This window comes from Anomalospiza imberbis, chromosome 17, assembly GCF_031753505.1.
Source record: "Anomalospiza imberbis isolate Cuckoo-Finch-1a 21T00152 chromosome 17, ASM3175350v1, whole genome shotgun sequence".
NCBI classification, from domain to species: Eukaryota; Metazoa; Chordata; class Aves; order Passeriformes; family Viduidae; genus Anomalospiza; species Anomalospiza imberbis.
The window spans coordinates 10,984,279-10,999,853 of record NC_089697.1 but is presented as its reverse complement, the minus strand read 5'-3'; the positions used below and the strand labels follow the sequence as shown (position 1 = coordinate 10,999,853).

General features: G+C 38.3%; 1 protein-coding gene across 3 annotated transcripts in view; it reads left to right on the top strand.

Moving 5' to 3' along the window:
* Positions 1–15,575, top strand: part of PHACTR3 (phosphatase and actin regulator 3) — a 101,663-nt gene that overhangs the window by 20,733 nt on the left and 65,355 nt on the right. Inside the window, exon 1 of one of the 3 annotated variants that reach the window (XM_068207976.1) lies at positions 7,514–7,738. The exons of the other annotated variants lie outside the window; for them this stretch is intronic. The gene's annotated coding sequence lies outside the window, so the exon portion shown is untranslated. Of the gene's footprint in view, positions 1–7,513; positions 7,739–15,575 lie in introns of those variants that run through there. 3 annotated transcript variants of the gene reach the window in all.

Sequence of the window (15,575 nt, the reverse complement as noted above, 5' to 3'; positions counted from 1 at the left end):
TTATTCTGTTCCAAAGTAAATGAACCTAAATTGAATTAGGATTACTTTAATTCTAGGAGAGAGTATTCATGCAAATATTCTGTGGTTTAATTAAGCTACTTCCAAGCACGCACACTTAGGTAAATTGGATTAGATTTTGTAAGCATTTCCATGTAAAAAAGCCAGTAGGATTCATGGAAAGGACATCTTTTGGGCTGAAATGTCTTTGTGTGCAGTGATGTATCAGCCTGGCCACTTCAGTAAACATGCAGTGATTGATTTTTCTCTTTGTTCTGGGATCTCCTGTGTGCATTTTTGCCATGTTCTCTCTAATTGTACACATTCCAGGTAACTTAATCAGGAAGATTTTCTAACCTTACTGCAGTGTGGGTTTTATGAAGTATATACCAAAATTGTCTACACCCACAACACTTGGAAGTTGTGGAAATTTTAGACTCCCAGGCCAGCTTTGTTGTCAGTAGTAAATTGTCAAAGAACTTGTTCAGAGCCTACGACAACCTTGTCTCTAAATATTAAAGCTCTCATTAGCTTGATACATAATAAATCCAGTAGGACCTCATTTGCCTTTTTACATGTCTAAAATACATTAAGATGCCTTCTGAATGAGCTTCTCACACAAATCTAGACCAGTTTAAATCAGGAATAGATTAATCTCAATCTACCCAATGCATCTCCAGGTTTTCCACACTCAGAGGGAATAAAAATCATCTAAACCTACACAGAATCAATCTCTAGATCCATCCATCCACTGAAGGGACTGAAGATGTGTGTCTGTCTCAGTGTGCATGCATGGGGCACACATTTAGGGGGATGTAGCTGAGGAGCAGTCAAGAAGTGGAGGGAGCAGTAGGTTTTTCAGGGGCCAGTGCCCTGCCCTGGTGGGTGAGCGTGTCCAGGACGTTGCCCACATGCTGTCACATGCTCCCAAAAAACCTCATTTGTGGCTGGCCTATCATGAAGCCAAGAGGGAGTTGTGCTACAATATCATGGCTTTGGAGATTGTTCAATTTATGATCTTTGTTCAAGCCTCTGCCTAAAGGCATGATTGAGTGTCGCCCTGATTTTTTAAGATTTTCTAAAGCCTTCTGAGTTTACATTCTTGTAGAAAACTTTCTCACACACTTTCTGTAAATAACCTGTTGTTTTGCAGTCCTTCATAGAGGCGGAGGTATGTGATGGACTGGTAGTTTGTCCAGTGTCGTTGGAGAGGTGGCACGTTCACCCTCCAATCCACTGGCACCTTTTGAAAACTATAAATGTTGGAGTCAGAGGAAATAAAGTAGTCTCTTCATCGTGACCATAGCTGTGGTGCGTCGTTTTTCCTTGTGTCCTCTGGTGACAATTGAGCCCATATATTGTACATAAAGAGTTCAAGGAAAACTACATGCAAGTGCTCAATTCATCTGGCTTTTCTTCCACTGCAGCTGCATTGTGCAGTACTGAAAGTAAATAGTGTTACAAACTTATCTCATATTTATTTGTATTATATTCCTCGTAGAATGGCCCATAAAGAATGTAGTCAATGAATAAAACATAAGGCTTAGATTAAAAAAAAAAAACAAACAAACAGCAAAACTTCTCTATTTCTGTTTGACAAGTGTTGAGATTTCTCTGTGGTTTTGATGGAAGTTTTGATTTTTTAGTGCATCAAGGTCCTTTTCTATTGGCTGTGCATAGTCCTGAGCTGACCTTGGTGCTGAAACGGGTGTGGCCCTCCCTGGTCCACATTACCACACGCTGGAACTCCCAGGGTGGGAGATAGCTGTGAGTTTATATAAATAACATGTTGGGATATCCTACTCTTATTAGCTGATTAATGTAGAGCCAGTCTCAAATTCTTACAGCAATTTTGGAGGGAGGCTGATGAAGAGAAGCGCAAAACAACAGTCCATGAAAGCATTACCAGACAGGAAAATCAACTCTTCCTGACGTGCTGATTTGGATCTGTGGGTATAGGTGAAAACTTTATCCAGTTTTAATCCTCCAAGAAATGGAAATATGCTTCTAAGGCTATGGCCTGTGCCACCTACACTGTCCTCATATTAAGTAGTTTCATGATTTATCCCATATAGGAAGGACAGAAACCCGTGTTTTCAGAGCTGACTAGAAACAAACTATATACTTTTACACAGTGCAGAAACTGCCTTCTCACTGATTATTCTCTGAAAAGACCATCACAACCTCAAGTGAAAAGGCAGGAGAGATTGTGGGGAATGCTCATAGAATGTGGGAAGTGATAAGAGAAAATCCTACAGGGATTACAGTTGAGTGCTGCTGCTTTTTGACATCACTCTTTTCACTTTGTTTTATGTTGGCTAGTGAAAAAGTGGTCATCTCTGTTTCAAATGATATGCTTTGTGTGACAAATGTTAGAAACTACAAAAATCTTATTTTAACAAGTGTGAAGAGAAATACATCACACATGTTGTGTGTGATGTTAGGTAATGTCCATAAAGCTTCCCTTAAAAATTTATTTAGTGCTCAAACTAGGAATTTCAATTGAAAATAGAGAAATTCATCCCAAGGAGTGGTGCTGGTTATCAACAACTGTTTCACTTTTGTATTTTTTGTACAAAATGAACCTGATTTACTGTTTTTGCTTTACCAAAGTTACTCTTGCACTCTAGAAGAGTGGATAATTTACAGGCTTCTAAGCTTTTCCAGCTTTGGCCAAGTGGAATTTTCTACTGTGCTTCAGTGTTTCTGCCTGAAGGTCAAAAACATATATTTGGGGCATCTGTAGAAATATTGGTAAATAATTGATGGATGTGGACGTGTATTTTATTTGTAGGGGTTACATAAGCAGATCACAGGATCACAGAGTGATTCAGGCTGGCAGGGATCACAGAAGATCATCCCGTCCAATACAAAGGTTCTTTGCAAGGAAGAGTTTCTAGTTTCTCAGAGGATGCTGTGGTTGGAAAATAAACTGAATTGTGAAGTTATATCTTGTTACTGCAGGAACAAGGGTACAGCATGATGATATTTCTTTGTTCTGTCATATACCTTAAGAAGAGCTCTTATTCCTGTAGAAATCAGTGCTGGTGAAATAAAACCCCCAGTGCTGGGTCTTTCACTGCTTTTGGAGTAGTACTTAGGTGTAATCAGTTTAGGGCCACAGTATCCATCCCTCACAGAGCAGTGCTTTGCTCTCTGGCTAATCACAGCAATGGTCAACAGCAATATAACTGATTTAGTGACCTGAGGAATCCTGGCAGGATCTGTAATTTGCATTAATTACACCCTGAGCCTCACTCTGGAAATAGCACATGCTGTCACAGGGGCTCAGAAACAGCATCAGTGACATCTTCAGCAACTGATAATATTTCCCATCCACTGCATTCATTGACAGGATTATAAACATATACTGATAGAAAGCCCTCAAGTGCTGACCCTGGTGCAGTTGGAACGATGCATTTAATCATTCATCACCTGCACTGATAAATCCAGGCTTAATGATTTTAATCATAGCTCAACATTGCAATGAGTGGCTTCTGTTTGGAAAACTGTTGGAATAATCACTTGAGACCTCTGCAAAGCAGATATGGCACTACAGACTCCCCTTGGCTACGTTAGGGCTCCAGACTCTTACCTGGGCAGCAGCTTTTTATCCCTGACATCCCAACAGTAGGTAATCTCTTCCCTCTTGCCTTCACAGGAGCTCTACAAACCCACTGACAAAAGATAGAAATACCAACAGAAAACATATTTAAATTCTCAGCCCTTTACTATTTCAGTGTTTCCCCCTTACAGTAGTTTCTGGGCTTGGACAGGGTTTTATACAACTCAGTTGCATAACAACCTTTCAGTGAACCATTAAATTGCTTACACATACAACAAATTTCTGTGACAGATGATGAAAATAAAAATTGAAAAAAAGGCCTTATTCAGAAAATGAAAGGAACTTATTGCCACATTTAAAACCCTAAATATCCTAATTAAGATGGAGCAAGACACACAGTAATAGTAGTATGTGAATTTTCGAGCTTTTCGGTGTAATTGTTAGGACATTACAAAGATACTTCCAGGAATATATTCGAATCTCTATTTCTACTAAATATAATGTTAATTTCAAATCAGCAAAGGTTACAAATGTTAATTGCTGCAGTAGTATCTAAGTACTCCAAACATGTTAAGTGTATTCAAATGAAAAAGACTTTAAAATAAGAGAGATTTCTTTGGGTTCATGACAACAAGAGAACAAATGCCTCATTCTACAGAATTTCTAAATCTAATCTTAAAGTTTTTGCTTTAAGGAGTACCTGTTTCCAATTTTTATGAGTATTCCTCTTCTATGGGTATTCATTAAGTCTGGTAGAAAAAAAGTTTCAAAACTGAGTCCAAACACAATTTATGAGTATTTAAGAAATATTGAATGTTGTAGTCCTAGTTTCACCTAATTTAAAACCTGTTAAGAAGGATTTCTCAAATGCCAGTTTTTCTTCATTGTGAGTGCCTCAGAGAGTTTTCTGATTCTATTTGAAGAGTTCTAAAATTAGCACTCAGCATTCTGATGCACAGACAGATTTTTCTCATTATCTTTTTTTTTTACTTGGAAAACAGGAATCAAAAGAAACAGAAAATCCACCTTGGATTTTCAAGAGGTGACCTACCCAGTTTGCACCCAGTGACCCCTTCCTAAGTGAGGAAACAAGATTTTCAATAGCCACATATGCTTTGTGTGCCAAGTTTGTGCTCTGTCAACTGCCCAAGCCATTACCTGGTAACTTTGACAATTCAATCTCTTTTTACTGGAAGACTTTTAAAGAAGTTGCACAGTAAGGCATTGCAAGATGGAAAGTTGGCCAGCTTCAGTGAAAATAGTCACAATTTATTACCAGCAAAGACTGTCTTCTATTTTAGCTATAATCCAAAGATATATGAATCTCATAAATAAATGAATGTCTTCTAACTCAGAAATGCATTGGCAGCTGAAATGTAAACTATTATCCAAAGCTCTTGCCACATTCACAGAATTTTACATGAGACATTTGGGATACTTTATGAAATTCACATACTTGAAGCATGTTTGCTAGGAAAATCTTGACTAAAACTTAGTTCCCCCTAAGAAATGGAGAATTCCATTCCGTGGAGAATACAAAGTGTGTGAATGAAGCTGAGATTCTAAAAGAGATGCTTTAAAAGGGCCTGTATTCACTGTAGAGATGATTTATTGCTGCAGTGTAAGTACCCAGAGGTGCTTCATATCTGGAAGTGTAAAAATGAGAGTTCTGAGTCTCATGCAGAAAGGGAAGATTAAGTCTGAGTCCTGTAAAGGAGGCAAAATTTTATTTATGGCATTGAAAAATCTGAAGTTAAGCTGTTCTAGGCTTTTGGGGAATTTTGCCCATCAGCAAGAGTACCAAGCATCAGCTTCCTCAAGATGTTTATTCATTTGTTTTCCTGTATCCAAAGTTTCCTCTTGTCTTGGCTGCTTCTCTGGCTGTGACACAGCTCCTGCATTGGGTAACTCCTCTAGGCCTGAAGAGTGATGATTCATAGAAACTTCTGCACCAGGATAGATCTGTTTATTTTTCACTTGCATTTAAGAAGCTTTTCCCAGATTTTCAAACTTGTGTGCCTAAATTTCAAGTATACAGAAGCTTAGCAAACATGGGTTTAAAACTCAAAGAAGCCTGTTTGGCATAAGGCATCTCCCTGACAAATGAATCCTATTAACCTTGTGAAGACTAACTTCTTGAATTTAAGCACATGTTTGGGAACTTTGCTTTAAGACTCTTTAATTTTTAATAGAGATTTTGCCTAATATTTTTATTTACATTTGAAGTTAGGTCTTTGTTTGTCATAGCTTTTTCCAGAACTTCAGTAAGCAGAAGGGAATGATTTCTGTGCACAGATTGGTGAAAGATGGACATTGAATTTTTTTTTTTTAATTAACTGCCACTGACATTAATTAAAGAGCTCCCAATGATAATAAGTTGTTAAAACAGTACTTCATTAAACTTAGTGCCTATAGTATCCCTTAGGGAAAAAACAACGGGCTGTCCACTGAAGTCCTATTTATGACTGAAAGCTCTGTTTTACATATGTTCATTGAATTAAACCAAATCAATTTTATATTATTCACATGATTAGTGCACTTTTTTTCAGAAGAAGCAATTTACCTGAGCTGCAGTAAATCCTTTAGTCACTGCCTAAACTATTCTGGAAAATAAACGTGGGTGGTTGTAGATGATGCATAAGAAGACTCAATAAGAGAAAAAACTGTTAAGATCTATATCCTGAGGAAAAAAAGGACTGTGATTTACTTTAAATTTATAACATTTTATTGAAAATGTGTTTAGATTTTCTCCCTGGGTTTTGGCAGTTCTCTAGTCTATGCTCAGGGCTCCAAAGTGGAATTGCCAGACTCTTTCAGGAATTACATGATCTAATATCTACAGAAACAGACAGTGCTCAGTTTACTTGAAAAATATTTTCTTTTAGAACAGATAAAATTTAACTTTGGAACATGGTTTTAATTTCCAGCATTTCAATGTACTACAGATGTAATACAATAGGTTGTTCATTAGTAAAGACAAGGTATTACTGAGCAATCAGTGAAATTTCAACAAAGAGCTGTGAATATTGATTAAAGTGTACAAGAATTCCTGTACCATTGGTTTTTGGCCAGTTCTGTACAGGTCTTTTTCTTGCAAGAAAAGACCTTCTAAATCACTTTGTTTTTCACTTGGATCTCATTTTCTGCATCATTGGCACAGAATATTTGCACAGAACAGTCATTGTGGTTTTAAGTCTGCTGTTGCCTTCGTGCAGGAAAGCCAGTATTTTTAAATATAGATGGTAATAATATGTTCCCACTGACAAAATAATGTAGAAAACCATTCTGAAATATGGCTCTCTGGAAGCTGAGAGCAATGCAGCTGTTCACTGAGTCCTCTCCTGTTTCTTTTAAATCCAGAGCATCTGCCTTCCCAAACACTTCAGCATTAAGTCTCCCTAATGAAGGCATTTAGGATTGCAGGAAGGAAAGACTGTTTTCCTGCATTCTGGAAACTATCACTAAGACTGGGTGGGGAATAATATGAAATGTAAATATTCTAGAAAAAAATAGGGAAGTGGCCAGAACAGGTTTTCACTACTGTAATTTGGGCTGGAATCTTTTCAAGCAGTGCTGGAGCAGTTTGCTGACAGTGCTACAAGACAAAATTGTCTTGGGAGAAAGGAATCACAGGTTTGATGTGGTAGCTGACTGAAAGTTACACTGGGGTTGGAGGCATTTTAATGGCCAAAACATCTCCAGTGTGTTTGTTTCTGGTGTTACACTAAGTCTAGAGCTCTGCTCCAGCATTTCTAGTGAAATGTACTGGTTAAACAGAGATTTTCTGCTGTGGGGGAGAAAAAGAGAAACTTCTGCAACAAAGAGAAATTGATTTGCAGATTTTCCTCTGGTTCTGCATTTAGAGAGCTGAGCCCAGTTCTGAGCATTCCGTGGGCTTGCACTGCTGCACACAGTCACCATTAATGATCCCGGCGCCTGTCAGTGCAGACATGATTTTCGTGGTTAAAATAGGAAATGCATTCATCTGTTTTACATAATATACACAGACCTGGAGAGAGCCCAAAGGGTCCATCCTCGTGTTCCTGTGCAACTTGAAAGAGAAAGTGAAGGAGTTTCAAGGGAGAGCAGTAACAGAGGGTGGAAGGAAATAACCTTTTTCTGCCTCAGATTGAGCTGCTGCCTTCTGTGTGCTCCGAGCAGCAGCAGCTCTTGGAGGTGAGTAGCAAGGGATAAAAGAAATGAACAGGAAGATGGATAAGTATTTCCTTCCTGCTATAGATGCCTTATTTTCCTTAACTGATCTGTTTGCTGGGAGTTTTAGCTGAGGTGAGTGGGAATTAAAGCTTTGGATGTTTTAAATGTATTTCTGGGGTTCTGTATTGAGGGAATGCTGCGAGCTTTTAACATGAAGGAATTAGGATTTCTTGGATATTTTGCTTGTGATAAAATATGTAAGAATGTGTTATTTCTGTGATGATTAGGAATAGAAAAAAAATTCCATTGGCTCTCTTTTACCTAAGCAAGTAGGATTATTCTTTCAGACTTTTGTGCTCTGAAAATCCTCCATTCCATAACCAGGAATGTTTTCCTCCCAAACTGGGAACTGGGGATGGTGCTGGCAGATCAATTGCATAACTGTTACACGTGCTTATTTCAGGATCAATAGATACACTTTTCCAGTAGGGAGAGGGATTTATGTCTGCAGTTATGTTGCAGGGAAGCTGGAGGGAATGGGGGCAGGAAACAAGGAATTTTTCTCACTGCAAGTGCCATAGTACTTTGAGTTTAGGAGTGTGTTGGATAGCTCGTTTCTTTCTTCTTGGCACTAATTAGAAAAAGAGTTCTCTAAAAAAGTCCAACCGTGCAGGAAAATTTCTGTCTGTGAAACCTCTAAATCTGGTCAGGTAATCCAACAGTTGTCCAGCAAGCCTCTGACTGCATTTTGCTGTAGTTTGAAGATGCAAAATGCTTTTATGCTACCTAGTACTTTAGATATTAATGCATATTCATTTTCAAACAACAGTTTTAAAAATCAGGAAAGAAATGTATTCTTTTAGAGAACATGAACTTTTTCAGTCATGTATATGAGCCAACATATTGGAGCATTCAGGAGATTATTTTTTTCCCCTGTAAATTTGGATCTGCATTATGATTAAAGTGCTTGGTGAAATTAAATTCACATACTTAAAAAGAAGCCATCAATTTGCTTCCTCTCTCACTCTTCCTACACATTATTCATCTGGTATGTGAAAAGCTGTTCTGTGGCTTCCACATAAAAGCAAAGGGAAAAGAAAGCCAGGGATGATTTGGTTAAATAACGATTATTTTCAGGATCCTTCTAAAGCAGAAAACAAAATGTTCTCCAGATACTGTGAAAATATATATGTAATTTCAGATAATCACATGTTATATACCAGAAAGCTGCTATGTTGAAAGCACATTATGAAGATTTTAAAAGCAGGCACTAAAAACTTAGGAAGTGCCAGAATTATGGTTGCCTCTGCAATCTTCACTTGGTTTCTTGTGCATATGCATTGTGATGCAGCCTTAAAGTGCACATCACAAACATTTTTCTCCAGTAATCTGTGAGGGCAGAAGTTATTAATATATTCAGAAGCCTTTATGTAGTGCTTGTCACTACAGTACCTGCCGCACCAAAGTTCTGAGCAGTGTGGGGCTGGAGTGTCCACCTCACAGATTTAAGAGGTGTGCAGAGCATCAGAGAGAGATTTGCAAATGCTGATTTTGACTGCCTCACTTGAGATGTGTACCTATGATTTCCCAGACCCATTAGATAAGGCAGATCTTTACATGCTTAGATAATGTCTCATTAAATTCTGTTGTGGATTCTCAACAGCCTGAAGATTTATGTGTCTGTACTGTGATTTATAGCTGTACTGTGAAGATGAGCACCTTGTTTAAATGATTTACTCTTTTCCCCTTGGCAGTCTGGCAGGGGTAGGAGAAAGAACCCAGATCTCCAGGGTCCTCTCCATCTTCCTTTTTCCACAGTTCTCTGACCCATCCACAACTTTTGCAGCCAAGCCATCATACAGTTTCTCAGGGAATGACTGTAGAATATTGCATAAGATTATGTAGCTAACAACAGGCATGTGAGAGCTCTAGTAAAGACTTCAGGATATCAATTAAAACAGCCCCAGACCTTCTGCACCAGTGTTTTGTCAGCAGAGCTGCTGCAGGGACTTACAGGGTGACAGACTGACCTGAAGGTGGAACCTTCACCAGCACCCATCAGGTATTTCCCAAGAGAGAAACTATCTGAAATCTTGGACTCCATTTGAGCCTCTGGAGGACAGTGTGCTCTGAATTCAACTTGTTTCATTCCCCTCAGATCTCTCCAGCTGAATTTTGTCTCTCTTGAAATTGTCTTCCTCTCTTTTGTGTTTCTAATCCTACACTTTACCATTCCAAGGCACGATTTTTCTTCTCTTCATTCTAAGTCTGGGACAGAGTTTTAGGACGTGCTTTGAAGGCCAAGCCAATCAAGAAGTTGTTCTGCCTCTAGCTATTTGTTTCCTTTCCCACTTGTAGACAATCATCCTGCACTCAGCTCCTTGTCCTCAGTTTTGCCCGCTCAGTGATTTCTGAGGCAATGCTGTGAAGTGTAGCATTGAAATAAACCAGGATATTTCTTTAAAAAAAGAAGTTAAATAATACACATTATAGGGTTAAGGAGAATTTCAGTGTTTCTTTTTAAAGTGAGCCTAGAAAGAATATTTTAATCTCCACTGAAATGAACAATATGGGTTTTTTTTGCCAGTGGATTTTTAGTATTAGTCAATAAAATAATCTGTAATGTGTAATTTCTAGTAGTGGTAGCCTTCTTAGCATAATAATCTATAATGGCTATGCTGTAAGCATTAAATGTTGCACATAAGAGCATGCTATGAGTGCTGTGTGATTATTGATATTATGAGTGGGTAAATTATACTTGATTGATTTATGGAGCCCAGATCTTTTCCACCACCAAGCCCTTGTTTCTGCTGGAAATCTGGCACTATTTTGCAATTATAACGCAGCCCTGGGCTAACAGAATGTGATTTATGCAGTTTTTAATGGGTTGAAAAGGAGCTGGTTTATAGTAGACCTCGTGGGGTAGCATTGTGGCATTCATTTCAGCATGGTCTTAGTAAAAAGTGCCCAGTACAGCTTCAGACCTGTGTGACTGGAGCACTTTTCCTCACACTCCTGGTGGTGTTTGAGATGAACAAACCTCAAATGAGAACAAGTAAAGGATTTCCAGTTCTGCATTAGTGTTTTCCTTCTCTGTGGTTTTGACCTGAACACTCAACAGACTCGTGTGGTAAGGTGAGAGTGGAGCACAAAGCTGTTTGGAGGAAAAAATCTCCTTACCTGGGGAAATAGGAATGTTTTCCTTAATGAATGGCCATCAAATGAAATCTGATTAAGCAGAGAAATGTGGAAAATCCCAAAGGCCTGTGTGGTGAACGGAATTAGATTCCTGTTTGATTTGAAGCAGACACTTTACCTTTGCATTGCAGTTTGATTTTTCTGTTTCTAATCTCAGAAAGGGATGTCTAGGAGAGGTAACTTTGCATGGTAGGATATTTTTCATCCTTTTTGGCACTTTACAATAAAGACTCTCACTAAAGCAGCCGTAGGGAACCTTAGCGAATAGTGAAACTTCCTAAAATAGATTAGATTAATGACTGATCTGATTTACACATTTCCTACTATGACCAGACAACTTTCTCATTGTTTCCAAGCATTGAAAAAAAATTATATTTAAACATAATTTTTGTTAAAGTTATGGATTTTTTCATGGCACGAGAAATTTTGTGAATATTTCTAGTGTTTATGAAAGCACTTTCCTTTGATTTATACTGTTTAACTTATTTTGTACTAGAGAGTCCTGTGGCAGATGCTTCGTTGATATAATCAGTAATAGATCAACTGATTTCATAAGAGCTGTAAGGATTGATAGCACTGATAGTGAATCTGCCCTTGAAAAATTATATTCCAAAGTGCTTAGATGTCTGTGGTAGGAAAAAGTTTTGTGGTTAGAAGACTGGATTAAGGAAAGGATCTGTTCTTTACTCAGTTCTTCAAGACTTTGGAAAATTCATTAAAATCTGTGCTGTAGTCTGTCTTGTAGAGCTGGGGTAACCTCCTTCAGAATATTGAAATTGCAATCTTTTCAAAAAACATTCTCATGTATCAATTATTTTCTTGGTTGTTTTTCCATCTAATTTTTTGGAATTGTTATATGGCTCCAAAAATACTCTAAACCTGCCCTGCAGCTTTTACAACAACAGTTTTTCAATTCTAAGTTGCAAAAAACTCCCCAGAATTCTTACTTGGCAGGACTGTAGAGCCCATCACTGTGGGTGAGCCCGAGCCATTTACAAATAGGGGCTGGTTTGCTCTAAGTAGTGATCACACAATAATCATGTTATGACAGAGATCTAAAACAAGAATGAAGATGTCAGAACTACCTAGCAGCAAATATAAATTTAATCTTAAGATAAAAGCATATCAAATATACCCAAGTGGCTTTTTGCCAGAGATGCTAATTAGAAAAATCTGGATTATGCAAAGCCATTTGCTCCAAATGGCTCTTCAGGGACCAGGTTAAGGAGGAGTTTCCTCTGTGTGGTTTGGTCTTGTTTACAGAGGTTCTTAATATTTGCAAAACCATCTCGGTGAAAAAAAAACATGTCAAGTGAATAAAAGAGACTTAAAGGGGACTTTGGGATTTTCAATTTTCAGTGGGAAAAAAGATTATGAGGAAAAGCTGTAAATTGCAGATATGATCAGTGGTAGAAGGTTCCCCTCCTACAGCCTGGATCCTTTTCTCTTCAAGACAAGAGGGATAAATAATTTTGGACACAGTAAACAACTGCTTTATCAAACAGCAGTTTTAGGACCCAAAGAAATGAATTCTGAATTTCACCTTGAGTAGTGCTCAGGGCTCAGTTCTAAAGGGTTGAAGGAGTAAGAGCCAAAATACAGTTTAATTTGGAGGGATAGGAGGCCCAGTGCATCCAGGTGCTTAATTTCTAGGAAAGGGCCCATGTAAAAATGAGGTGATCAGGGAAAAAAGAAAATCCCAAAATAAAACAGTCCAGAAAGCAAGATGCCTACAAGATGACTTCAAGTTGATAAAAACATACTATATTTGAAACCCGGGTGAAAAATATGTCCATAACTCAAGATAAAACTGTCATAAAACACAATAAATGGCAGTGGAAAAATTAAGGAGATACTGCAGGGAGAAGGTTGACATTCAAAACTTAAAGTTTGCCAGGATGGATGGAGCAGGATCGCCTCAGAAACTCTGGGCATATTTCTTCTTCCCCCTCCTGAGCACTGAAACTGTGCTCCTGTCAGAGGGAAGGATCCTCCTGCCAAAGCAACTGCCAGGAATGTCCTCTCTATTAAACACACATCCATCCATAATCCCAAGACTCCAGAGGACATTGCAAGTGGGTATCATACCTTTCAAAGTAAATTAAATTCCTTGTATCCCTTTTACTCGAAGAGGATAAATGAAACCCAGAGGGAAGGGAGAGGTTGCTCAAGGCCACCAGGCAAGTCAGTGGTAGGACTGTAGAAAGAAAGAAATCAACAGATCTTCCAGGTTTGGGTTATCTTGACTCATGCACAAGACATTCCTTATGAAAAGTGACATAAGAAATGTAAATAGTGTCCAATTTATCAATATCTGCCTGAAAAAAAACACACTGAAGCAAAAATACCATAAAACTTGGGTTTGAATCCTGAGCTGACAACACTGGCTGTGTGAGAAGCTCTCTAAAATAATATCTAATTAATCATGAATTTGCTATTGTGCAGCCAGTGGAACTGTATCAGTTTATAAATAGTGTACATATATCTCCCTGGCTGGACGACAGGATTACTGCTGTGAAATTTTTGCAAATCTTTGAAATCCTGCAAAAGGAGGCATCTTCAGGCAGCAGAGAAAGGGATGACAAAGAGAGGAGGAGCCTGGGGGGAGGCAGAAAGACAAGACTGGCCCTATTAACAGAAAGCTGAATTTTAACCTGCAAATACAGGTTTAAAAACTGCAAATGTGATAGACCATTATTTAAATATGTGGTAGCACAACCCCTCCTCTGACTGTGCTACCTTCAAAGATGTTTCAGTTTTAATAGATTGTGTGACATTTAAAAATCCAAGTGTGGAGAGAGTTGCTAATATATTTAGACTGGAGAGCTTCATTTTGGTCATCTCTGCCTCCAGCTTGCTCTTAAAACATTTAATGGACCTTCATTCCTCTTGGCTTCTCTGAAGTGGGGACTTTAATTTATTTATGCTGATGAGGAACTTTTCAATATCCTCTTCCCCTCTTGTCATTACAGAGAAGAGAGCAACCATTTTTAAAGGAAACTGTTTTTTATCTAGAACATGCAAAATTAAAAAGATACTGGAAAATGCAGCATAATTCAGGCTCACAGCACTCTCGAGACCTAGTTAAAGAATACCTGTTAATGGATTAATTTTTCATGCTCCACATATGCAGAGAAATGTATTTTGGGGAATATATAGGCCTAAAATATAAAATCAATTTCAGAATAATGTGATGAAATGGTAGAAGCTGATGAAAGCACTGATTTGTTCGACTATCCCATGATTTGTTAATTGTACAGCAAATTCCTGACTTCACCCCTTGTGCAGTGGTTGAAGAGGAGAATGCCACACGTGACTAATCTGACAGTTACTGGAATATTTAATTCAGCCAGCCCTCTCTCAACCTTCTGCTTCAGGTTAATCTATTTTATATAATTTGGCTACCAAGTATTCCTTTAAAACTAAAGCAAATGTCAGGATTATTAGACACGAAGGATGGGTCTCTCCACCCCATCTTTCATTGAGGCTGCTTGTGCCAACTTTGTGCACCAAATTCCTTCAGATTTGTTCCCTGGTCCTTCCTTGCTCTGTAATTCTTTCTGTAAAAAGTTCATTTCCCTCCCCCCAAAATCTCAAGATTTTTGTGGAAGTCATGTAACTTAAATTAAACCATGGGCTATTGAGCCCTTATGACTCACTTTACCAAGCTCTGCTGAATTACCACGTGGGCCAGAAAATTTAATTTATTTCTATTGTCTATCTGCAAAATCTATTAATGCTTTTCAAGAAGAAATAAGCTCTGTCACTCACAGAAAACTGAGCTATTAGACCTTAATATTATTTTTGCAGCACTATATTTTTTGCTAAAATTAGATCTCAGTCTCTTGCAAGATTATCCAGACGTGATCACCAGGCACCACAACCTCAGCAGCACTTGGGAAGATGGACAAACACATCCAAGTATCAAACTTTCAGAATGTAAATTTCTGATTTTCACTTTTGGGGAATAAGCCTTGAAAATGTGATCCACATGCACTCTGCTGTTTCAAAAACCAGATGGCCAAGGGGATCCATCCCTTTCTCTTGCCCCTCTCCCACTGGAAGAAAATAAAATGGGGGGGATATATGCAATTTTCAAGGGGATGTAATTCACACCCCTGCCAATGGTAATGAAGCTAAAGGACTATTTCTCTCCCTGTGTCTGCAAGTCAAAAGTCTTCTCCCTTGTTTTCAGTGCCAGACAAATAAAACTGGGCCTAATTTATGGCACAGGCACAGTGCCCCATGGAGACTTTCCCTGGTGTGTTACACCTGCACTCCTGCTGGAAGTCAGCTAAAAACACTGCCCAAATTAGAGAAAAGCAGCAGGATCCTCTCACCTCTCCCTTTACTCCAGATAATGAGAACTTCTCCCAGTTTTTCTTATTTTTTCTTATCTGGAAGATGAAAGATAGGTGATAATTCCTTTTCAGTGTAGGATTTAACAATCATCTGGAAGGTGATAAATGCAATAATGTAAAATTATTGTAAAATAATATTAATAAAAAAATTAATGTAAAATTGCACAGCAGCTTCCCAAATACCATTATCAATGCCAGTTACTGTTACTGGCACATGTATCAAGACACAAATACATCTTCATTCCATAAATGCTGAAACACTGTTTGATGCTTATCCTACTGGGTTATTTCTATTTGGG